Below are 24409 nucleotides of genomic sequence, written 5' to 3'. Positions count from 1 at the left end.
AATCCTGTTATCTGTTGATGGGAGTTGAGCCTGAAACGCCCACGTGCTGCTTTGAAATTTTCCTCCATCTGTTCATTTCTGCAGAGCTTATTTATTTATTTAGGACAAGAGAAGTGGCCTAGTAATGTCCCCAGCTGAACAATTAGGATGGTAGATCTGAGGAGAAAATAGATAACTGTTTGCTGGGGGCGTTCCTGATGTGTGTCTACCTAGGTTCCCTTCCTCTGGTATCTTCAGATTAAAAAGTTCTGGTGATTCAGATTAGAAGATTCGTGGTTTATTAGTGGTAGAAGTCAGCATCGGTGAATGCTCTACTCTCAGCGTCGGGAGTCCAACAGAGTAACAGTGGGGGTGTCGACAGAGGCCACTGGAAACTGAAGTGAGTGGCTTTCAGATCACAACATTTTCATGGGCAAGGACTGTTCACTCGGCTGTGGAAAATAAGATCGAATAAATATTTAGAGACTCAGCTTGGACTTGACCCAACTTATACCTACTTCAGGAAGGAATTTGATCCTTAATTTGGCTTCAGGAAACTTCCCATAAGGTTTTTTTTTTTTTTTTTTTTCCTAATTCAACTTCTGGAGTTTTCCTCTTATCTCCTTCTTGGTTATGAGTCAAGTACATCCCAAGGCTTCCTTTCCCAGAATCTCTTCCTTCCCCTTTGATGACAGGTAGGGTTTTGGCCCCAGTTCCCAATCATGTTTTTTGACCCATGTCTGTTGTGGACAAAATGTTGTGAACAAAAGCTCTCAGGGCCTTGACCCTTTCTCTCACCTCTCTGCTGTCCTTGGCCACAATCCTTCTGCAGACCCAGAAAAAATTGGAGCACTATCTTGCAGTTATTTCATAATCATGAAGCACTTCTTGGATGTTTATGCCTTTAGCAGATATTCACTGAGTGTCCCATATGAACAAAATACAGAACTGAAAATGTACACAAGGTTTTTGTTCCCAAGGACCCGATGGCGGAGACCTACGTAGAACAAGAAACTATACATACACTCATAATTTTCCATTGTGTAAAGTGTTGTGAAGAGTGAATGGGAAGTAATCAAAACTGGGGACCTGACTGGGCTGAGGGCTTCCCAGAGGAGGTGACTTTCGTCCTGAAGTCATGGCTTCTCTATTTGCACTTTCCCCCACTATTTGCACTATGCTTAGATTCCACTTCCGTTAAGGGTGTGATTGAGAATTCAAACAACTCTTGTTCTATTAAAAATGAATTTGCTTGGGTATTTCTCTCCATCCCTGTTACCTCTGGTGCTTGATTACTGAGACCAGGAAAATACTAGACATCCAGGGATAAATTATTTTGTAACATCATGTTTACAGAGTGTGAGCAACTCATTTGGAAAGCGTTAGATTTATAACTTTATGCATTAGTCTTACCTGTGATGTGATGAAGTCCCTGGGGAGGGAATAGACTGGTAGAAAGCTAAAAGGAAGACTTAGCTGACAGTTAAGACACCAAGCAGCCAGAAGAGGTAACCCTCTCTGCCGTTCGTTTTGGTAACCCCAGCTGCCCTATGGGCTGGGGTTTATGTAAAACAGAATGTGTGACAATAGCTGGCTTGGGGATCTATCACAAAAATGTTTGAGACCTGCTCCTTGGAAACCCCAGTCCTAGATGAATGTTTTCCCAAGACTCCATGAAAAGTCGTAGATAGGCGATGAGGGTCCCTATATCAACCACTTGGGAATGAGCCCAAGAGTCTGTGTTTCTGTCACATTCCCAGGTGATGCTGCTGTTGCTGATCCTGCAAGCCAACTCCATAATCGCTCTCCTGGTTTCTCTCCCTGGTCCTGCTCCTCTTCCCTCAGATTCCTCATTTCTCATATGAACACTGGTTTTTACCCACACTTCTCATCACTGTTTCTCTTTTCTGTAATTCTACCAGCCCCACCATCAGCTCAGCTCACACTTTGGTCATTTTTGAAATGAGTGAAACAAACAAACAAAAAGATATTCTCTTTGCCTTTCCAGTAACACATCTAAGGCTTAGGGGAGCACACAGGGCTACCCCATATCCAGAAAATAGATCCTTTTTTTTTTACTTTGTCTTTAATTGTCTCCATTAAGATTGTTTCAGCCTTGTAGCTTTTTCATTGCTGCACCTGCTTTCTTTCTTACAAATAGTTTCAACCTAAAACAAACTGGTTATGAAACGAAATTGCACATCTACATGGGAACATGTCTATAATGAATTTTCTTTCCAGGTTACTGAACCATTTTTGGATTTGTTTGGCAATGAGTTTGGAGATCTCAGAAGAGGATGTAGAATCAGTGATTTATGCATTGTAATGTGGATGGTGTAGCAGGATTACAGTTCTGATGATGTCACACATCAAGGTAATGTGTTAATGTTTGCATTTCTAGTAACATTTTGAAAAGTAAAAAGAAAATGGATAAAGTTAATTTTAATAGTATATTTCATTTCTTATCTAAAATATTATCATTTCCACACATAATCAATATGGAAATTGTGGGCTTTTCTAGTGGCTCAGTGGTAAAGAATCCACCTGCCAATGCAGGAGGCACGGCTTTGGTCCCTGAGTTAGGAACATCCCCTGTAGGAGGAAATGGCAACCTAAGCCAGTATTCTTGCCTGCGGAATCCCATGTACAGAGAGGCCTGGTGGCTTACTGTCCATGGGGCCACAAAAGAGTCGAGACAACTTTGCTACTAAACAACAAGAACAAGAACGACAACATTGTTTCGTACTAAGCCTTTGAAATCCAGTGTGCATTTCCTATTTATAGCCTATATCCATCTGGACATTTCAAGCACTCCATCACCATATGTGGTTAGTGGTTTCCGAATCATTGTTTTCCATTTCCTCTTTGACTGCCTGGGTTTAAATACAGTTGGCTCTCAGTATCTTAGGGTTTTGAATCAGCAGATTCAACTAACCGAAGATCGAATCTGCAGATGTGAAACCCGTGGATACAGAGGGCAGATTGTATACACTGTTTTATATGAGACTTGAGCATCCCTGGAGTTAGGGATCCTGGAACCAATCCCATATATATGCCAAGGGGTGACTGCAATGTCATTTAAAAATTAAGGTCTTTCAATATTGTTTAGCCCAAACCCCTACTTTATAGATAGGAGACTTGAGTCCACTAGAGGTAAAGTGAGCTGCCCAGGGTGCTCCGTGAGCTGAGGACTCGGTGTGTTCTGAGCCCACGTCTCCTGCCTCACAGGTCATGGCTCTTTGCAGACCATACTCCAGTCCTGCATTGTGGTGACTCATGACACTTGTCTAGACAGGAATAAGCCAAACTATGCAAAAGGTGCATTCTGTGCTCTGCCTCTGACTTGAGATAGAATCAGAGTCATATCTTTCTCTTGACAGATTCACTTGTTCACTCAATTCATTTAACTGCCTACTACGTACTCAAGTTTAGGAGTGCAAACATACTCTGAAGAGATTCTGTCTGTAGGGGACAGGAGGTTGTTACTGCGTCAATTGCAGTTACAAAACCCTGTGTTAAAGGGCTTTGAGTGTGTAAGTTTCAAAAAGCTCTGAGACCATCAAGGAGAGGGTGGATAAAGACATGGTCTGTGAAACATTTTGAGTGTGGAGGACAGTCTAACAGAATAGACAGATGCCACTGACACCTAGACTGAAATTTAGACCTTTACTCATTCAGGCAGGAAATGTTTATTCAGTTTGTATTCAGTTCAGTTCAGTTCAGTCCCTCAGTCGTGTCTGACTCTTTGCGACCCCATGAATCGCAGCACACCAGGCCTCCCTGTCCATCACCAACTCCCGGAGTTCACTCAAACTCACGTCCATCGAGTCAGTGATGCCATCCAGCCATCTCATCCTCTGTCGTCCCCTTTTCCTCATGCCCCCAATCCCTCCCAACATCAGAGTCTTTTCCAATGAGTCAACTCTTCGCATGAAGTGGCCAAAGTACTGGAGTTTCAGCTTTAGCATCATTCCTTCCAAAGAAATCCCAGGGCTGATCTCCTTCAGAATGGACTGGTTGGATCTCCTTGCAGTCCAAGGGACTCTCAAGAGTTTTCTCCAACACCACAGTTCAAAAGCATCAATTCTTCGGTGCTCAGCCTTCTTCACAGTCGAACTCTCACATCCATACATGACCACTGGAAAAACCATAGCCTTGACTAGCTGGACCTTTGTTGGCAAAGTAATGTCTCTGCTTTTGAATATGCTATCTAGGTTGGTCATAACTTTCCTTCCAAGGACTAAGCGTCTTTTAATTTCATGGCTGCAGTCACCATCTGCAGTGATTTTGGAGCCCCAAAAAATAAAGTCGACACTGTTTCCCCATCTATTTCCCATGAAGTGATGGGACCGGATGCCATGATCTTCGTTTTCTGAATGTTGAGCTTTAAGCCAACTTTTTCACTCTCCACTTTCACTTTCATCAAGAGGCTTTTGAGTTCCTCTTCACTTTCTGCCATAAGGGTGGTGTCATCTGCATATCTGAGGTTATTGATATTTCTCCCAGCAATCTTGATTCCAGCTTGTGTTTCTTCCAGTCCAGTGTTTCTCATGATGTACTCTGCATATAAGTTAAATAAGCAGGGTGACAATATACTGCCTTGACGTACTCCTTTTCCTATTTGGAACCAGTCTGTTGTTCCACGTCCAGTTCTAACTGTTGTTTCCTGACCTGCATACAGATTTCTCAAGAGGCAGGTTAGGTGGTCTGGTATTCCCATCTTTTTCAGAATTTTCCACAGTTTATTGTGATCCACATAGTCAAAGGCTTTGGCATAGTCAATAAAGCAGAAATAGATGTTTTTCTGGAACTCTCTTGCTCTTTCTCTTTTCTTTCTTACTCATTCAGGCTGGAAATGTTTATTCAGTTTGTATTAGGCACTGGGAAATACAGTGGCAAACAAGACACACAGTTTGAGTATTAGAGAAGGCTACTATCTACTGGGAGAGACATACCAAAATAAATACATTAAGATGAATAAATAAGTTACAAACTATAAAAACAGAGCAAGACGCAATATGGTGACACAGTGAATGAGGGAAGGCTTATTGACTTTGCTCGAGGAGAGAATACCCGTCTCTGAAATCTGTGTTAGAGAGAGAGTAGTGTTTTATAAGCATAATTGAGACATCCAAATATATATCAATATAATGGGTCAAAGATGAGTTTTTTCTCACTCACATAAAATCCAAAGGGAATATTCCTGATCAGCAGGTGGCTGTTTTCCAGGCAGTGATTCAAGAACCCTGTTCCCTTCTGTTGTAGCTCCTCAGTTTTCAACACATAACTTTCACGGTCGCCATGCTCTTCTGTATCATGTTTTTTTTCAGCTGGGGGTAGCTGGCCTGTGAGTGATGTATGTTATGTTCGTGCATAATCGCTTGACATGTCTTACTGCAAGGTAGTAAGACATAGCTGTGTGCTCAGGAGAAAAGGGAAACAGATTCATACTGGTGACCATCTAGCTAGTTTTCACCATAGTTTCTAAGGATCTAAAGGATTTATCTCTGCAAAGAATAGAGGGAAGAATGTTCTTGGCAGGGGAAAAGATACATGCAAGGCTCCGAGGTAAGAAAGAGCTTGACATGTTTGAGGAGCTGAAACAAGAATAGGGGGCTGAAATACTTACTGGGGAAGCATAGTAATGTTTTCTAAACTCTTCAGACTCTTAGGTTAGTTTCTCTTTTAGTAATAGACTGGCCTCTTTTTATGTACATCCAAAAGAGAAAAAATAAATATTGTGATTGCAAAAAAAAAAAAAAGGATAGGGTAGTTGAAGCATGGTGAACAGGAATGGAGCAACTGAGAGCGTGGTGAAGAAATATGCAAGGGTCCAAGTACGAGAGCAGTCTGGGGTTGTTAACTTTTTGTTGTCATAAAATATACGTAACATCAAACTTAGCAATTTAACCATTTGTAACTATATCATTCGTGCATTTAATACATTCACATTGTTGTGCAACCATAACCACCCTCCATTTCAAGAACTTTTTTTGTCATCCGAAACGGAAATTGTGTACCCAATTCCCCCTCCCTCTAGCCTTTGGGAACCACTGGTTTACTTTCTGTCTCTGTGAATTTGACACAGTTTTAGGAACTTCTTATAAGAGCATTCATATAGTATTTGTCCTTTTGTGTCTGGCTTATTGCTCTTAGCGTAATATCTTCAAGGTTCATCCATGTTGTAGCACATATCAGACTTTTATTCTTTTTTTAAAGACTGAATGATATTCCATTGCACACACATAACACATCCTGTTTATCCATTCATCTTCCATCAGTGGACCTTTGGGTTGTTCCACCTTTCAGCTACTGTGAATAATGCTGCTTTGAACACCAGTGTACACATATATGTCTGAGTCCCTGCTTTCAATTTTTGGGGCTATATACCCAGATGAACTGCTAGATCATATCATAATTCTATGTTTAATTTTTTGAGGAACCACCATAATGTTTCCTCCATGGCTGCACCGTTTTGCATTCCCACTAGCAAGGTGCAAAGAGTCCATTTTCTCTACATTCTCCCCAACACTTATAATTTTGTTTTTCTTTTAAAAATAATAACCATAGTAAATGGTACCCATAGTAATGGTATCTCACTGTGTTTTAGATTTGCATCTCTCTAATGTTTAGTGATTTTGAGCCTCTTTTCATGTGCTTATTGGCCATTTTTATCAGTCTTATTTGGAGAAATGTCTATTCAAATTTTAGGCCTTTTTAAAATCGGGTTGTTTAGTTTTTAATTGTTGTTGAGGGGGTTAGGATTTTATTCTCAGTGCAATGGAAAGGCATTGTGGCACTCAAGCAAGGAAGTGATGTTTTAGGGAGAACCTATGCCTTTCTCAAAGGATTGTGTGAAATTCTCCAGCAACACAGGCTGCTGGGTCCAGAAGCAGTGTGGGTGGATATGGATGACATCACTAACCACAAGAGTCTCTGTTCACTATGAGCTAAAAATGTCACGTAATTAGGGCAGAAGGCTTAGGTTCTGTTTTTCCTCCCACAAACTTCAGCAACGTCCTATATTTCTATGCTGTTCCCATAGTGTCCCATATTTTCATCTACTGAGGCTGAGATGGGGTGGGGGTGGGGCAAAGCTCTGAGTCTGAAAATGATTCACTCTCCAGGGCCCATTTAGTCCTGTGAATTGTTAAAAATTGACTTGTAGTTGATTTTAAATGTTTCAGATGTACCTTTCCTGATTATTTTCCATTGCGGATTATTGCAAGATATTTAAATTTATTTATTTTTGGCTGTGTTGGGTTCTTCGTTGCTGCATGCAGGCTTTCTTTAGTTGTGGTGAGTTGGGGCGGCTCTCTAGGTGCAGGGCTCAGGCTTCTCATTGCAGTGGCTTCTCTTGTCCTGGAGCACAGGGAACCTCAATGGCTGCAGCTCATGGGCTCTGTAGTTGTGGCACATGGGCTTAGTTGCTCTGCAGAATGTGGGATCTTCCCGTAGCAGGAATCAAATCCATGTCTCCTGCATTGGCAGGCTGATTCTTAACCACTGGACCACCAGGGAAGTCCTATTGCAAGATATTGAGTATAGTTCCTATGCTACACAGTAGGTCCTTGTTGTGTATCTATTTTACATATAGTAGTGTGTATCTGCCGCCCGCCCGCCCCCCTCCTCTGCCTCTTGTCTCCACTCTGGCCTGTGATTCTTAAAGGGCCTGATGAAGGAACTCAATTAGTTCAGGCACTAATCTTGGTGGTTGTGATTACAGCAAAGAAACCTATTCCTTGAAAAACTGGTGATATTATCAATTCATTTCACACCAGCCCAACAGGAACAATAAAGTCTGAGCAAGAGATCAGTGACGGGGAAGCGATAGGGTTTCTGCAGTCCTGAGAGCTAGTTCCCCTCATTTGGTTTTATACATCCCATTATGTTCAAATCAGCATTAAATATTAGACTTAACAGAGCACTTGACAATTTTATCAGTTTATCAAAATAGGACACGAGCAACTGAGCACGCGTGCATGCCCTGCACTATACAGTAGGTTCTCATTAGTTACCCATTTTATTTGTAGAGATGTGGATGGACCTAGAGAGTGTCATAGTTCTTGTTTACCCACTAAGGCAGTGGTTCTCAAACTTGAGTGTGTTAAAATTGTCTGCTGGTAGTGGTTCAGTCACTAAATTATGTCCGACTCTTGCGACCCCTTGGACTGTAGCCTGCCAGGTTCTTCTGTCCATGGGATTTCCCAGGCAGGAACACTGGAATGGGTTGCCATTTGCTCTTCCAGGGAACCTTCCCAACCCTGGTATTGAACCTGTGTCTCCTGCATCGCAGGCAGATGCTTTACCACTAACGGCCTGTTCAAACACATAGTGCTGGGCCCAGTCTGCCCGAACTTCTGACTCAGTAGGGCTGGGTGGGCAAGAATGTGCATTCCCAAATTCCCAGGGCTTGCTGCTGCTGCTGGTCTGGGCCTCCCTGTTAAACCCTCACCTGAAGACAATAAGCCCAGCTCTGTGGAGTCAGAGAGCAAGCTGATTCAGAGTTCTTCAAATAGCGGTGATTCAGCTACTGTTCATCATGGCCTGGTGCTAGGCAGCTACATCCTCTGCGGAGGTTTTCTTCTGCAGTGCAGTATGCATGCAGGTGTGCGTGTGGGGTGGGGTAGGGGTGGTGAACAGACATGCCAGTCCATGACCCCTGGGGATTCTTCAAAGCCCACTGCTTTTCTGTGCAGACATTGTAAGTAGAAAGCCCCAGGCCCTGATGTGGCTGGGAGAAAGTTACCTGCTCTTTCTCTCCTGTTTGTTTCATGTGATGAAAAGGAATAATGCTATTGTCTCTATTGCTCAGCAGTACACAGGCATTAATTATACCCGTGAAAATCTTTAATCTCATTCAGACAGCTCATTAAAAATATATTAATCGAACATCCACCTTATGAAACCTTTGTTCTACATACTGGAGATACAGCAGTGAACACAAATCAGTCCCTGATCAAGTTAAAACTTTTTTTCCTAGTGGCAGAGATAGGAAATAAACAAATGGAAAGGTAAATATGTGGTATGTTGGATGGCAATAGATGCTGTGGGGGAAACAGGGTAGAGTATGGGAGACAGGATGTGGTGAGAATGGAAAGATTTGCCTTTTGTGTGTGTGTGTGTGTGTGTGCACACGTACGTGCATAGTGGTCAGGCAGGTGTCTCTGAGAAGATGGCACTTGGGCAGACTCTGAGGAGGTGAGGGAGTGAGCCACATGAAAATCTGGAGGAATAGTGTGCTAGGCAGAGGGAACAGCATGTGCAAAGGTCCTGGGATGGGAGTACACTTAGCATTTCAGGGAAGAGCCAAGAAGCTAGGGTGGCTGGTGAGGAACCACATTAAAGAGGAGAGGGTGAGAGAAAAAGTCAGAGAAATAACCAGGACCAGCTTGCATAGGACCTTGTAAACTATTCTAAAGAGATGAAGTGGGCATCACTGGAGGGTTTGGAGCAGAGAAGGGGTACAGTGGGATTTACATATTAAAAGGATTTTCTTAGCTGCTGGTGGCACTGTAAGGGAGTTATGGGGGGCAGGCAGGCAGGAAGACCAGTTAGGATGCAGATTCAATAACCAAGATGAGTCATAATGGTTGAGGGGATCAGGATGCAAATGGGGTGATGAGTGGTAGGACACTGAAGGAAGAGCCAACAGGATTTACTCATTTAGATTAGGGGGAAGGGGAGAGAGAGGGGGGATCCAGGATGGCTCCAGGTTCTTTGAGTCCAGCAACTGGAATAACAGAATTGCCAGTAATTAACTGAGCCCGGGAAACGTGGTCTAGCTGAACACCCAGGAGAGAGGAAAACAATACAAGATGTAAAGGAAAATCACCCAGATCCTATAGCCTCAGCAGAGCTGACATTTTTATTTTGTAATTCTTTCCATTTCCTAGTCCTATTCATTTGTAGTTTACACAGAGGTGTAGGTAACATTATTGAGTAGTTAAAATATGACAGTTAACTGTAATAAGCATTTCTCATGTATTATCATACTGAATCCTCACAAACTGCCCAGAATAAAGACCACAAAAGCTTAGACAGGTTGAGTAACACCTCGCTAGTAAACAGAATTCAATTTCATCCAGAACTAGAGTTTCACCCAGGACTGTCTGACTTCAAAAATCCAAGTTACTCCCTATTACTCTACATTTCTTTATTATGTATGTATATAAAACCCAGAGAACCCCAAGTGTTCCAACTTTTGGAGTCATTGTCTCCTTTCTCTGGTACTGATGGAATCTCCCCGCTTCCACAAGATTCCTGCGTCCTTTTCAGGGATCACTTTCCCTGGAATGTCTGAAATAAAGTTTAGACCTCCAGGGCTAAATGTGTAATCCACCATGAGGTTTATTGACTTGTGACAGTTGGGGAGAGCACTCCAGGGAAACCAGAGTGTCTCATCACACAGAGGAGGTGATGAGGTTGTCAGGACTGGGGAAAACGGTGGGATTTACCTGAAATTCAACTAAATCAACGTGGTTTCTAAGCAAAGTAAGGCTGTGTGTAAAGGAATTAGCATCCTCCTGGGCTAAGGGAGCAGACTCAGATTTTTTTTGCAAACGACAGTGTTAAACATGGGCGGTTGTATCCAAAATCCCTTATCTGAGGCTCTGCACCTGGGTTGGAAATTCAGGCTACTTCATCTGTATCCAAGATGACTGGGCTGTCTCAGCTAGCAGCGGGATGTTCCATTCTTCTGAAAATGATTTTGGACAGGAAAGTTTCTGGAAATTTATAGTTTTAGAGAACACAGTTTCTCAGGTCTATGTCTTTTTATTTTTATTTTTTAGAAATAAAGTCTTTAATTTACAAACATTTTACATTTACAGAAAGATTATAAAAGAGATTTGCCGGGAAGAAGAGCCAGAAGTAATAAGATATTTTTTCATAAAAATCTCCCTAAGTTACATAAGTTGAGCAGTCACCAAGCACTTATTTATGGGCAAATGATAAGTAAATGAGGGCGCCTTTTTCTGGTTTTTCTTTATCACCTACATCTCCACCCTTTCTTTCTTTCCGTTGTGTTTTGGCCTCCACGTTGCAATACTCTGTGATAACAGAATCCAACTTTTAGATGTTGACTGTTGCGGTAGGTCGGAAATTGCATTATTTGATTTGCCATAATCACCCTCTATAATGTTATGTGCAGCTTATATGAAGCATGACCTCTGAACTAAGTTTTTATAAAGCTCACTAGACAGACTTCTAGGATCTGGATTAACAACAGACTTCTGTTGCCTCTCAGCCTCCATCTTAACAGTGCTTTTGAAGTTTATACAGAAAGCTTTAAAAGTTAGTTTGTGCCCTTGGTTTTTACTCTTACAACTGCCAAAATACCTCTATAAGCCTTATCTGTTATTCTTTCATATATTGTATAATAAATGTATAGAATCCATTGACCAACTAAATTGTTGGGTGTCTGTAAATGAGACCAAAATGTGGGTTGCTTCTTTTCATGAAGTCATTTCTCTCGGGGGTTACTGTCAGTGAACTGCAGCTAACCTGTAACTGTGAATGCTTCGTGTCGTCAGTATTTGCATCACCTTCATAAACGTGTGCAAGTCTTGTGACTCCCAGCTTAACTGAAATACTGTTATGCCACCTAACTTGAGTACAGCAAACTGGTGTTAGGTTTTAATGTAATTGATGTAAAACGATACCCCATAAATAAAAAAGTTATTTGTGTTTGGTTTCAAAAAAAAAAAAAAGAGATTTGCCGTAATCTGCCTACTTGTTTGCCCCTATTATCATTTAACTTTATTATGATACGTTTGTTACAATTAATGAACAAATATTGATTTTTTAAAAAATTTTAAATTGCAGGATAATTGCTTTACAATGTTGTATTAGTTTCTGGTGTACAACAAAGTAAATCAGCCATATATATACATATATCCCTTCCTTCTTGTACCTCCCTCCCGCTGCCCCATCCCACCTCTCTAGGTCATCCCTGAGCTGAGCTCCCTGTGCTGTACAGCAGGCTCCCACTAGCCATCCATTTTACACATGGTAGTGTATGTATCAGAGAAGGCGATGGCACCCCACTCCAGTACTCTTGCCTGGAAAATCCCTTGGACGGAGGAGCCTGATAGGCTGCAGTCCATGGGGTCGCGAAGAGTTGGACATGACTGAGCGACCTCACTTTCCACTTTCATGCATTGGAGGAAATGGCAACCCACTCCAGTGTTCTTGCCTGGAGAACCCCAGGGACAGGGGAACCTGGTGGGCTGCCGCCTATGGGGTCGCACAGAGTTGTCGACTGAAGCGACTGAAGCGACTTAGCAGCAGCAGCAGCAGTGTATGTGTGTCAGTGCTACTCTCAGTTCGTCCCACCCTCTCCCTGCCGTATCTCTATTCCTGCCCTGCAAATAGGTTCATCTGTACCATTTTTCTAGATTCCATATATATATATATATATGTGTTAATATATGATATTTGTTTTTCTCTTTCTGACTTACTTCACTTCTTAGATATATATACGTGTTAATATATGATATTTGTTTTTCTCTTTCTGACTTACTTCACTCTGTATAACAGGCTCTAGGTTCATCTACTTCAGTAACACTGACTCAAATTCGTTCAGGGCTATGTCTTTTTGCTTATTAACAAAAGTGCTCAGAAGGAAGCTGGCTTCTCTGCTCTGTGCCCTTATTCCTGGGGCTCCTGTTTTTCTTGCAACCCAGGCTCACTCTGCCGTGGTCCTATGTCTCCCCAGCCCATAAATTCCAGCTCATAAGTATCAGCTGCTGGTACTTGTCTGTTCATTTGGGGTCATGGTGTGGGATTACAGTACCATGAAGGTGATGCTGTGATGTTTCACTGCCAATATGACAGTCTCAACAATCATTTCCTATGTCAAGGAAATTGTCCACTGGTAAGTCCTGCTTACTGCCCTTCTCTTAGACTTCTCTGCCCTCCTCGGTTTTCTGAGTCTCCAAGTTTTCCTCTTTTCTCCTGTTTTGGGGCCTCCACCATTCTGGAAATTATGGGGGAGTCATTAACACCCCCAAGCTGCCCTCTTTGAAGAAGGGATGTCTCTGATCCCCCTTTTCATATGCACAGGACCTCGCTGAGAATGAATGTAAACAGAAGTGAGTGAAGGGGTCCCATTTGCCCTTTAGGAAGGACATCTGGATGCATGCGGATGAAGTACCGGAGGCAGGGAACCCAGTGAGGAAGCGATGTGGACAGTGCATCCCCTGGGAGAGCCTGAACTGAGGAGGATTGAAGAGAAGCAGAAAATCACATCCCCAGAAAGGCTGGAGGATGGCTGAGAGTGACTGCAAGGGAACCTCAGGTGAAGTGGCCAGGGCCTCCCTGAGGATAGGATCTGAGGGGAGGGAGATACCCAAAGTCTGTAAAGATGGGAGCAAATGCCATGACCCTAGGGGGCTACTAGGAGACACTCTCTACTACCCAGGTCATGGCTGGTCCAGGCAGACAAGAGAGACCATTTTAGGGTTGTTTTCTGGTTTGGGGGGGCTTGTACACCTGACTTGGTAGATGGGCAGGATGGATTATTTTACCCTCATTTCACATTTTCACTTCATCTGCAAAGTGGACATGCCTGTCAGGGTGTAACTGATGCTTTCCATTGGGCTGCCTTGGGCCATGAGGGGTGTTCAGTGGTGTGTAATTAATAACTGCTAACAGCTCTATTATAATGTACACTCAAGAGTAAACCGTCCCATTAATCTTCACCGCATGAGGAAAAAAGCATCATTTGATGAGATCCTAGAATTTGCTGGAAGAAATGCCCACAATATAGTGTGAGGATGAAGAACAAAAGAAGCTCTGTTTTTTCTTTTTTTTTTTTTAAGGTGACATCACTGATTCACTCAACAGATACTAATTGAGGACTTGCTATGTGCCAGGAACTGTTCTAGGCACTACACAGAGCGGTGAATGAAGAAAGCAAGACCCCTTCTTATGGAGCTGATATTTGGTGAGGGAGACAGGCAAATACCAAGTAACAAATAAGCGAGACAATCAAATTGTGGTTAGTGCAATGAAGAGAGAGGATTCATGTTTCTGAACTCAGGTTTGGCTACTTGTCACTCAGGAATCCAATACTGAGAGACAAGTGTTGGGTAAAAGGAAAGACAGCTTTATTGAGGAGGCTCGAAACCCTAGGGAGAAGGTGGGCTCATGTCCCAAAGAGCTAACTCCCCCTTGTCCATCAGGGAGCCAGAGTTTTGTTGTTGTTCAGTCGCTCACTCATGTCCGACTGACTCTCTGTGACCCTGTGGACTGCAGCATGCCAGGCTTCCCTGTCCTTCACTATCTCCCAGAGTTTGCTTAAACTCACGTCCATTGAGTTGGTGATGCCATCCAACCATCTTGTCCTCTGTTGCTCCCTTCTCTTCTTGCCCCTGATCCTTTCCAGCTTTAGGGTCTTTTCCGATGAGTTCTTAAAGAAGAGTTTTAGGGCTGCATATGTTGGGGACAGGGTTGTGTGCCGAGCAGCACAGTGAGCTCTGACAGTCATCATGAAATTGATTGTGCAGCAGTATGACTAGCTGGAGAAGGAAATGGCAACCACTCCAGTGTTCTTGCCTAGAGAATCCCAGGGATGGGGGAGCCTGGTGGGCCACCATCTATGGGGTCGCACAGAGTTGGACACGACTGAAGTGACTTAGCATCACTAGCACCATCTTGATTGTTTTAAGTACAGTTAATCTTCAGTTCCAAGATAAGTTTGTTCCCATTTCCTTGAGGCCAGCTCTTGGAATTGTGTAAAACGGAGCAATTTATGTACCATCTACAGTCTGCTCTTCACGCTGTTAACTTCTCCCACCTGGTGACGGTTTCAGTATCTGCAAACAGCTCAAAGGACACGGCTCAGAATTTATCTGTAGCCTTGAGGAGAAACTAAAGGTCCTTGACTATGTTTAATGGCTATTACTGTTTTGTCTTATTTGACTGTCTTCCTTTGTTTCTGCATTTTCTCATTTCTCCGATTAAATTTGTTCTTTGACTAAAGTTTTCCTACAGCAGGCAGGTGGAAAACATGGTGGTTGAGGCCAGGGTGGGGAATCTGCCCTGGAAAGGCCCCATAGGATGCTGGTCTGTAACATTAACAGGGCAACATGATGGAGTATGTAAGTTAGGATGGTCAGGGCAGGCCTTTCTGATAAGGTGACAGTGAGGTTTATTCATCTGGCTCAAACCATGACGTCACCATGAGGGCAAGTTGAGCACCAGTGATCTAGGCTTCAGGCAACTTTGATTAGGAATACCATCAGAACTCATGTAACCACCTTCTTGCAGTGGCTTCTCTCCATGTTCCTGATTGCCTAGAAGTACAGGGTGCTTTGACCTTGATGAGACATGGATGTTTTGAGAAGACACCAGATTGCATCTGGTGTTACACTCTTGTTATCAGCTTTAGGAGATGAGAGCATGGAGGGTGCAACCTCCCTGGATCTCAGGGCTACCATGGGAGGAAGAAGGGCCAGAGTGGAGGGCTTTGGACCCCCAGTGCTGGGTGCTTCCTGCTCCAGCCATGGACCCTGGACTGTTTTTGTTTACTTCCTTTTCTCACATCATCTTATGGACCTCCCAGTCATGTTATCGACGCTTATCATCTTCTCCCTTACCTTCTCTTCACGACATTATATGTCCTGAAGAGAAGCTGTCAGTTCAGTTCAGTTCAGTCACTCAGTCATGTCCGACTCTTTGCGACTCCACGAATCACAGCATGCCAGGCCTCCCTGTCCATCACCAACTCCTGGAGTTCACTCAAACTCATGTGCATCGAGTCGGTGATACCATCCAGCCATCTCATCCTCTGTCATCCCCTTCTTCTCCTGCCCCCAATCCCTCCCAGCATCAGGGTCTTTTCCAATGAGTCAACTCTTCACATGAGATGGCCAAAGTATTGGAATTTCAGCTTCAGCCTAAGTCCTTCCAATGAACACCCAGGACTTATCTCCTTTAGGATGGACTGGTTGGATCTCCTTGCAGTCCAAGGGACTCTCAAGAGTCTCCTCCAATACCACAGTTCAAAAGCATCAATTCTTCAGCGCTCAGCTTTCTTCACAGTCCAACTCTCACATCCATACATGACCACTGGAAAAACCATAGCCTTGACTAGGTTCGGACCTTTGTTGGCAAAGTAATGTCTCTGCTTTTGAATATGCTATCTAGGTTGGTCATAACTTTCCTTCCAAGGAGTAAGCGTCTTTTAATTTCATGGCTGCAATCACCATCTGCAGTGATTTTGGAGCCCAAAAAATAAAGTCTGACACCGTTTCCACTGTTTCCCCATCTATTTCCCATGAAGTGGTGGGACCGGATGCCATGATCTTCGTTTTCTGAATGTTGAGCTTTAAGCCAACTTTTTCACTCTCCACTTTCACTTTCTTCAAGAGGCTTTTGAGTTCCTCTTCACTTTCTGCCATAAGGGTGGTGTCATCTGCATATCTGAGGTTATTGATATTTCTCCCGGCAATCTTCATTCCAGCTTGTGTTTCTTCCAGTCCAGCATTTCTCATGATGTACTCTGCGTATAAGTTAAATAAGCAGGGTGACAATATATAGCCTTGATGTACTCCTTTTCCTATTTGGAATCAGTCTGTTGTTCCATGTCCAGTTCTAACTGTTGCTTCCTGACCTGTATACAGGTTTCTCAAGAGGCAGGTCAGGTTGTCTGGTATTCCCATCTCTTTCAGAATTTTCCACAGTTTATTGTGATCCACACAGTCAAAGGCTTTGGCATAGTCAATAAAGCAGAAATAGATATTTTTCTGGAACTCTCTTGCTTTTTCGATGATCCAGCGGATGTTGGCAATTTGATCTCTGGTTCCTCTGCCTTTTCTAAAACCAGCTTGAACATCTGGAAGTTCACGGTTCACGTATTGCTGAAGCCTGGCTTGGAGAATTTTGAGTATTACTTTACTAGCGTGTGAGATGAGTGCAATTGTTTGAGCATTGATGAGTGTGGTAGTTTGAGCATTCTTTGGCATTGCCTTTCTTCGGGATTGGAATGAAAACTGACCTTTTCCAGTCCTGTGGCCATTTCTTCTAAGGCAGGAATCCCTTAGAAGAAACAGAGTAGCCATCATGGTCAACAGAAGAGTCCAAAATGCAGTACTTGGATGCAATCTCAAAAACGACAGAATGATCTCTGTTCGTTTCCAAGGCAAACCATTCAATATCAGAGTAATCCAAGTCTATGCCCCAAACAGTAATGCTGAAGAAGCTGAAGTTGAACGGTTCTACGAAGACCTATAAGACCTTTTAGAAATAACACCCAAAAAAGATGTCCTTTTCATTATAGGGGACTGGAATGCAAAAGTACGAAGTCAAGAAACACCTGAAGTAACAGGCAAATTTGGCCTTGGAATACAGAATGAAGCAGGGCAAAGACTAATAGAGTTTTGCCAAGAAAATGCACTGGTCATAGCAAACACCCTCTTCCAACAACACAAGAGAAGACTCTACACATGGGTATCACCAGATGGTCAACACCGAAATCAGATTGATTATATTCTTTGCAGCCAAAGATGGAGAAGCTCTATACAATCAGCAAAAACAAGACCGGGAGCTGACTGTGGCTCAGATCATGAACTTCTTATTGCCAAATTCAGACTTAAGTTGAAGAAAGTAGGGAAAACCACTAGACCATTCAGGTATGACCTAAATCAAATGCCTTATGATTATACAATGGAAGTGAGAAATAAATTTAAGGGACTAGATCTGATAGATAGAGTGCCTGATGAACTATGGACGGAGGTTCGTGACATTGTACAGGAGACAGGGATCAAGACCATCCCCATGGAAAAGAAATGCAAAAAAGCAAAATGGCTGTCTGGGGAGGCCTTACAAATAGCTGTGAAAAGAAGGAAAGCGAAAAGCAAAGGAGAAAAGGAAAGATGTAAGCATCTGAATGCAGAGTTCCAAAGAATAGCAAGAAGAGATAAGAAAGCCTTCCTCAGCGATCAATGCAAACAAATAGAGGAAAACAACAGAATGGGAAAGACTAGAGACTTCTTCAAGAAAATTAGAGATACCAAGGGAACATTTCATGCAAAGATGGGCTCGATAAAGGACAGAAATGGTATGGACCTAACAGAAGCAGAAGATATCAAAAGAGGTGGCAAGAATACACAGGAGAACTGTGCAAAAAAGATCTTCATGACCAAGATAATCACGATGGTGTGATCACTCACCTAGAGCCAGACATTCTGGAATGTGAAGTCAAGTGGGCCTTAGAAAGCATCACTATGAACAAAGCTAATGGAGGTGATGGAATTCCAGTTCAGCTATTTCAAATCCTGAAAGATGAAGCTGTGAAGAGAAGCTGTACCTATGGCTTAAGAGAGAATTTATTACGTTATAACCTACCACTTTCTAGAAAGACCATGCATGGATCAACACCAATCATGCAGAATAAAAGTTATCTATATGTGTGTGTGCATGGACCATATATGTATGTATACATACACATACATGTTTATGTGTGTATATTACCACTAGCACCTCCTGGGAGGCCCTATAAATATATATATTTAAATATACTTTATATATAAAATTTGAAAATATATTTTATTCTATATCTTACATCTATTTTTTATCTTGTGATAAAGTATCAGCCATGAAGTCCCTATAGAAAGGAAACAAGAATGTGCGTGTCCTTTGACCTTGAAGTCTAATACACACTAACTAGGACAGGATGGTTTTGGAGGAAGAGGAACAATGTCCCTGCTCTTTGTTCATGAAGGTCACAGCACTGGAGCTTGCGTGGCCAGGTGCTTGGGTCACCCTTGGCCAACCTGCCTCTAGCTGCCAAGGTCCATGGGATCAGAGTCCATCTCTGGCATGCGGTGCCGTTCCAGAGCTGCTACAGCTCACGGAGCCCCATGCTGACTGTGCTGACCCCTCAAGACCTCTGTGAGCTCTTTCATTCTGTTGCTCCCTGAGGCTGGCTGGGAGCAGATGGCGTAGACAGGCCCTAGACATTGGGGAAAGAAGCTCTCTGTCCAAAATCATCCCCCTCACTGTGGCATGAAATACCCTTTGTATTAAAGACCAGCAAGTCAATTACACTGAAGTATAGTTGACTTAAAATATTATATTAATTTCACATGTACAGCAGAGCAATTCAATGTTTTTGTAGATTATACTCCCTTTAAAGCTATTATAAAATATTGACTATAATTCCTAATATATGATATCCTTATAGCTTATTTATTTGTAGTTTCTATCTCTTAATCCTGCACCCCTATCTTGTCCCTCCTCCCTTTCCTCTCCCCACTGGTAACCGCTGATTTGTTCTCTGTATCTGTGAGTCTGTTTCTGCTTTGTTATGTTCATTAATTTTTAAATTTTGTATATGTGATAACATATAATATTTGCCTTTCTCTATCTGACATATTTCACTAAGCCTAATACCTTTCAGGTTCATCTATGTTGTTGCAAATGGCAAAATGTTATCTTTTCTTATGGCTTAGTAATATTCCATTATATGTGTGTTATCTTCTTTATTCATCTGTTGATGGAGACTTAGGTTGCTTGCATTTCTTGGCAATGAAAATTGGGGTTCATGTGTCTTTTTAAAATATTGTTTTTTTATTTTGGATATATACCCAGGAGAGGAATTGCTGGATCATATGGTAGTTCTATTTTTAGGTTTTTGTTTTTTATAGTGACTGCATCAATTTACATTCCCACCAACAGTGCATACATGTTCTCTTTTCTCCACACCCTTGTCAAAACTTGTCTGCTGCTGCTGCTGCTAAGTCACTTCATTCATGTCCGACTCTGTGCGACCCCATAGACGGCAGCCCACCAGGCTCCCCCGTGCCTGGGATTCTCCAGGCAAGAACACTGGAGTGGGTTGCCATTTCCTTCTCCAATGCATGAAAGTGAAAAGTGAACAAAACTTGTCATTTGTGGTCTTTTTGATGATAACCATTCTTAGAGGTCAGAGGTGATAATCTCTTTGTGGTCATTTCTAAAGGTGCTGGACAGGGAGGGGACAGTTTCTAGATAATCTTCTGTGCCCAGGGGGACGAGGTTACTTATGGGGAACCCATCTCCTCTTTCCTGTATTTATTCATTTGACAAATATTAGCGAGAGTACTGCATGTGAGGCACTATTTAGATGTGGGGATAGAATGATAAACAGAAGTCCTCAATCTCACAGAGCTTATATTCCAGCAGAGATGAAGGAAACAGTGAAGAAATAAATAAGTAAAATGAATAGTGTAATAGATGATGATAAGTACTTTGGAGGAAGATATGCAGAGGGAGGTGAGGAATTCCAGTGGGAGGGGGATACATGATACCCCTTTAAGTAGAATGGTCAGGGAAGCCCGCAGGAAAGGAAAGAGGTTATGCAGTTCTGGGGGTGGGGTGGGATTTCCAGGTAGAAGGACCAGCAAGGGCAGAAGCTGAAAGGTGGGATTCTGATGGTGACTGGGGACCAACGAGGAGGCTGCATGGCTGAAGTGGGGGAGGTGGGGAGAGAGGAGGGGATAGGATTCGAGGCTGGAGGGTATCAGCTCAGGTACGGCCCTGTGCTCTGAAAGCTCCAGATGTGGACACCATTGGTGTGGACACCATTGCAAGCTTTTGAACTGGGGAGCTACATGGTCACACACCAGAAAGTATTGCGCTGGGCGCTGTGTTCAGGATAGACGAAAGTGTAAACTGTAGATCACCTGGGAGGCTCTGGCTGTAACCCAAGTGAGATATGACAGAAGGGACCCTGCAAAGGGGGTAGGCCTGTGCAAGGGATGATTCAGGGACCCTGAAGACAGTAGCTATTTTCTGCATCAGATGAGATCAGATCAGTCGCTCAGTTGTGTCTGACTCTTTGCGACCTTGGTCTATTGTAGATTTTTCTCTAAATCTCCCTGGCATACACACTTGCTTCCAGAATCACTGATAAGACCACTGGAGAGGGCATCCACTCATTCTGTTGTCTCAGGCCCTGGAGCTTAGACCATGTGTCTCTCCCTCCACCCCCCAACCCCCCACCCCCCGCCACCACACATGTCCTGGCCAAGTGGCACCTCATCACCTCCTGCACAAGCAGAACGGGTTGAAGGCTCATTGATGGAAGGGCTGGGGGGTACTAACTCTCCTTACCTCTTCCTCATCCTCGACACCTGCTCAGCTCTGGTCTCTGTGACCTTGGACATGCTGCTAAATATATACATTCCCTGAAGACCAGCTTTTATGGGGAGGATGTTTGAGCTGTGATTTCTGTGCTTGTTCAGACCAGAGGCAGGAACCCTGAGCTCATAGAAGGGCATCTGTTGGACGGATGCAGATGGACGTGGCCGTGGCCCGACCCCAGCGCATTTGCCGAGGTCCAGAGAGGCGACTCCTGCCCCACCCCACCTGTGACAGGAAACTGCAGATGGCTGGGCAATTTCATGTGCTGTGATGTTTTCAAAGCTCCCTGTGTGGTGTGTGCAGCCACACCGCTTGCTTCCAGGAAACTGCCTCCAGTGTGGGGAATTTGTCATTTGTATCCAGCTCCATTAAAAGCTTTGTAGTAGTATAAACCCCAGGCAGAAATGGCCTTTCTCTAAATGTCAAGAAAATCACTGAGTTCAAATGTACTGTGTTTATAAAAAGAACTCAGGCGGAGTGATTTTTCACACCTGGTGCTTCCCCTGTTCGCTGTGAATGTGACAAAACATTCTGGTGACAATGAGATCATTTGCCCTGACTATCTTCATGGTCTATTTCCTTAGAAAAGATTATTCTTTGTTGTTCTTTTAAAATTTTTATTATGAGTTATTTTGAAAAGGTTTTTTCTTTTTTTTTTTTTTTGCTGTCTTATTAGTCATTTATTATTATTTTTTTTTAATTTTTTTATTTTTTATTTTTTATTTTTTATTTTTTTTTATTCTTCCAATTTTATTTTATTTTTAAACTTTACATAATTGTATTAGTTTTGCCAAATATCAAAATGAATCCGCCACAGGTATACATGTGTTCCCCATCCCGAACCCTCCTCCCTCCTCCCTCCCCATACCATCCCTCTAGTACAGCCACTATGGAGAACAGTGTGGAGATTCCTTAAAAAACTGGAAATAGAACTGCCTTATGATCCAGCAACCCCACTGCTGGGCATACACACTGAGGAAACCAGAAGGGAAAGAGACACGTGTACCCCAATGTTCATCGCAGCACTGTTTATAATAGCCAGGTCATGGAAGCAACCTAGATGTCCATCAGCAGATGAATGGATAAGAAAGCTGTGGTACATATACACAATGGAGTATTACTCAGCCATTAAAAAGAATACATTTGAATCAGTTCTAATGAGGTGGATGAAACTGGAGCCTATTATACAGAGTGAAGTAAGCCAGAAGGAAAAACATAAATACAGTATACTAACGCATATATATGGAATTTAGAAAGATGGTAACAATAACCCGGTGTACGAGACAGCAAAAGAGACACTGATGTATAGAACAGTCTTATGGACTCTGTGGGAGAGGGAGAGGGTGGGAAGATGTGGGAGAATGGCAATGAAACATGTAAAATATCATGTAGGAAACGAGTTGCCAGTCCAGGTTCGATGCATGATGCTGGATGCTTGGGGCTGAAAAGGTTTTTTCAATGCACAGGAGATACCCTTCTTCAGATTTGGCTTTTTGGGAGGTTTGTTTTACGTTTAGGAATGCTATGCCTTAATATCTACAAGATGACAAATGCATTTGCCTTTTCATGCAGAATTTCCACTTTTGGGATTTATTTTGTAAGTTCACGTCTCTGTATATGAAATAACATCTTTAGCATTGTTTGTAGTGACAAAGGGAAAACTTGTTAAAAAAAAAAACACAATGCCACAATAGCAGGACCCTATGCCAGAAAAACATCTATTTCTGCTTTACTGACTATGCCAAAGCCTTTGACTGTGTGGATCACAATAAACTGTGGAAAATTCTGAAAGAGGTGGGAATACCAGACCACCTGACCTGCCTCTTGAGAAATCTGTATGCAGGTCAGGAAGCAACAGTTAGAACTGGACATGGAACAACAGACTGGTTCCAAATAGGAAAAGGAGTACATCAAAGGCTGTATATTGTCACCTTGCTTATTTAACTTATATGCAGAGTACATCATGAGAAATGCTGGGCTGGAAGAAACACAAGCTGGAATCAAGATTGCTGGGAGAAATATCAATGACCTCAGATATGCAGATGACACCACCCTTATGGCAGAAAGTGAAGAGGAACTCAAAAGCCTCTTGATGAAAGTGAAAGAGGAGAGTGAAAAGTTGGCTTAAAGCTCAACATTCAGAAAACAAAGATCATGGCATCCGGTCCCATCACTTCATGGGAAATAGATGGGGAAACAGTGTCAGACTTTATTTTTTTGGGCTCCAGAATCACTACAGATGGTGACTGCAGCCATGAAATTAAAAGACGCTTACTCCTTGGAAGGAAAGTTATGACCAACCTAGATAGCATATTCAAAAGCAGGGACATTACTTTGCCAACAAAGGTCTGGCTAGTCAAGGCTATGGTTTTTCCTGTGGTCATGTATGGATGTGAGAGTTGGACTGTGAAGAAGGCTGAGCACTGAAGAATTGATGCTTTTGAACTGTGGTATTGGAGAAGACTCTTGAGAGTCCCTTGGACTGCAAGGAGATCCAACCAGTCCATTCTGAAGGAGATCAGCCCTGGGATTTCTTTGGAATGAATGATGCTGAAGCTGAAACTCCAGTACTTTGGCCACCTCATGCGAAAAGTTGAAAAAGTCATTGGAAAAGGCTCTGATGCTGGGAGGGATTGGGGGCAGGAGGAGAAGGGGATGACAGAGGATGAGATGGCTGGATGGCATCACTGACTCGATGGACATGAGTCTGAGTGAACTCTGGGAGTTGGTGATGGACAGGGAGGCCTGGCGTGCTGCGATTCGTGGGGTCGCAAAGAGTCGGACACGACTGAGCGACTGAACTGAACTGACGCCATGTAAAGAGGAATCAAGGTGTGCTCCTTTTACCAACATGGTATGATTTCTAGGATATGTGATTTAGTGGAAGAGTGAAAGAAGACAAACAGTGCTAATTTTTACATAAAATAGAGGAAAATAAGCATATATTTGTATTTGTTTGCATATCATAAAGAAACACTAGAAGGGAAAAGAAATTGATAAAAATTATTCCTTTGGGGGGAAGAGAAATGGAGTGGATGAAGATGTGATGCAGTGTATTTATTAAAGTTTTGATGCTACAGTCATCAAATATTTTATCGCCACAATTTTTTTTAAAAGACAGACACACCCAACCATGTCCAGGCTCCAGTGGCTTCTCACTTGGCTTCTGACAATGGTGCAGGGAAGTGCAAAGAGCTTTGATAGTTATGTAATTTTTGAACACCAGCCAGTGGAAGGCAGGGGTTGAGAGCAGGCTCTGGGGGAGGGAATAAGACCCAGGACCTACCTGAAGGCATTTGCA

At 42.8% G+C, this 24409-nt stretch overlaps 1 protein-coding gene across 1 annotated transcript in view; it reads left to right on the top strand.

Moving 5' to 3' along the window:
* Positions 1-2220: 2220 nt before the first annotated feature.
* FRMD4A (FERM domain containing 4A) overlaps positions 2221-24409 on the top strand; it is a 750010-nt gene continuing 727821 nt past the window's right edge. The window contains exon 1 of the mRNA XM_070802094.1: positions 2221-2353. The gene's annotated coding sequence lies outside the window, so the exon portion shown is untranslated. The remainder of the gene's footprint in view (positions 2354-24409) is intronic.

The sequence above is a fragment of the Bos indicus genome, chromosome 13, assembly GCF_029378745.1.
Source record: "Bos indicus isolate NIAB-ARS_2022 breed Sahiwal x Tharparkar chromosome 13, NIAB-ARS_B.indTharparkar_mat_pri_1.0, whole genome shotgun sequence".
Classification (NCBI taxonomy): domain Eukaryota; kingdom Metazoa; phylum Chordata; class Mammalia; order Artiodactyla; family Bovidae; genus Bos; species Bos indicus.
This window is presented reverse-complemented; position numbering and strand designations above follow the sequence as displayed.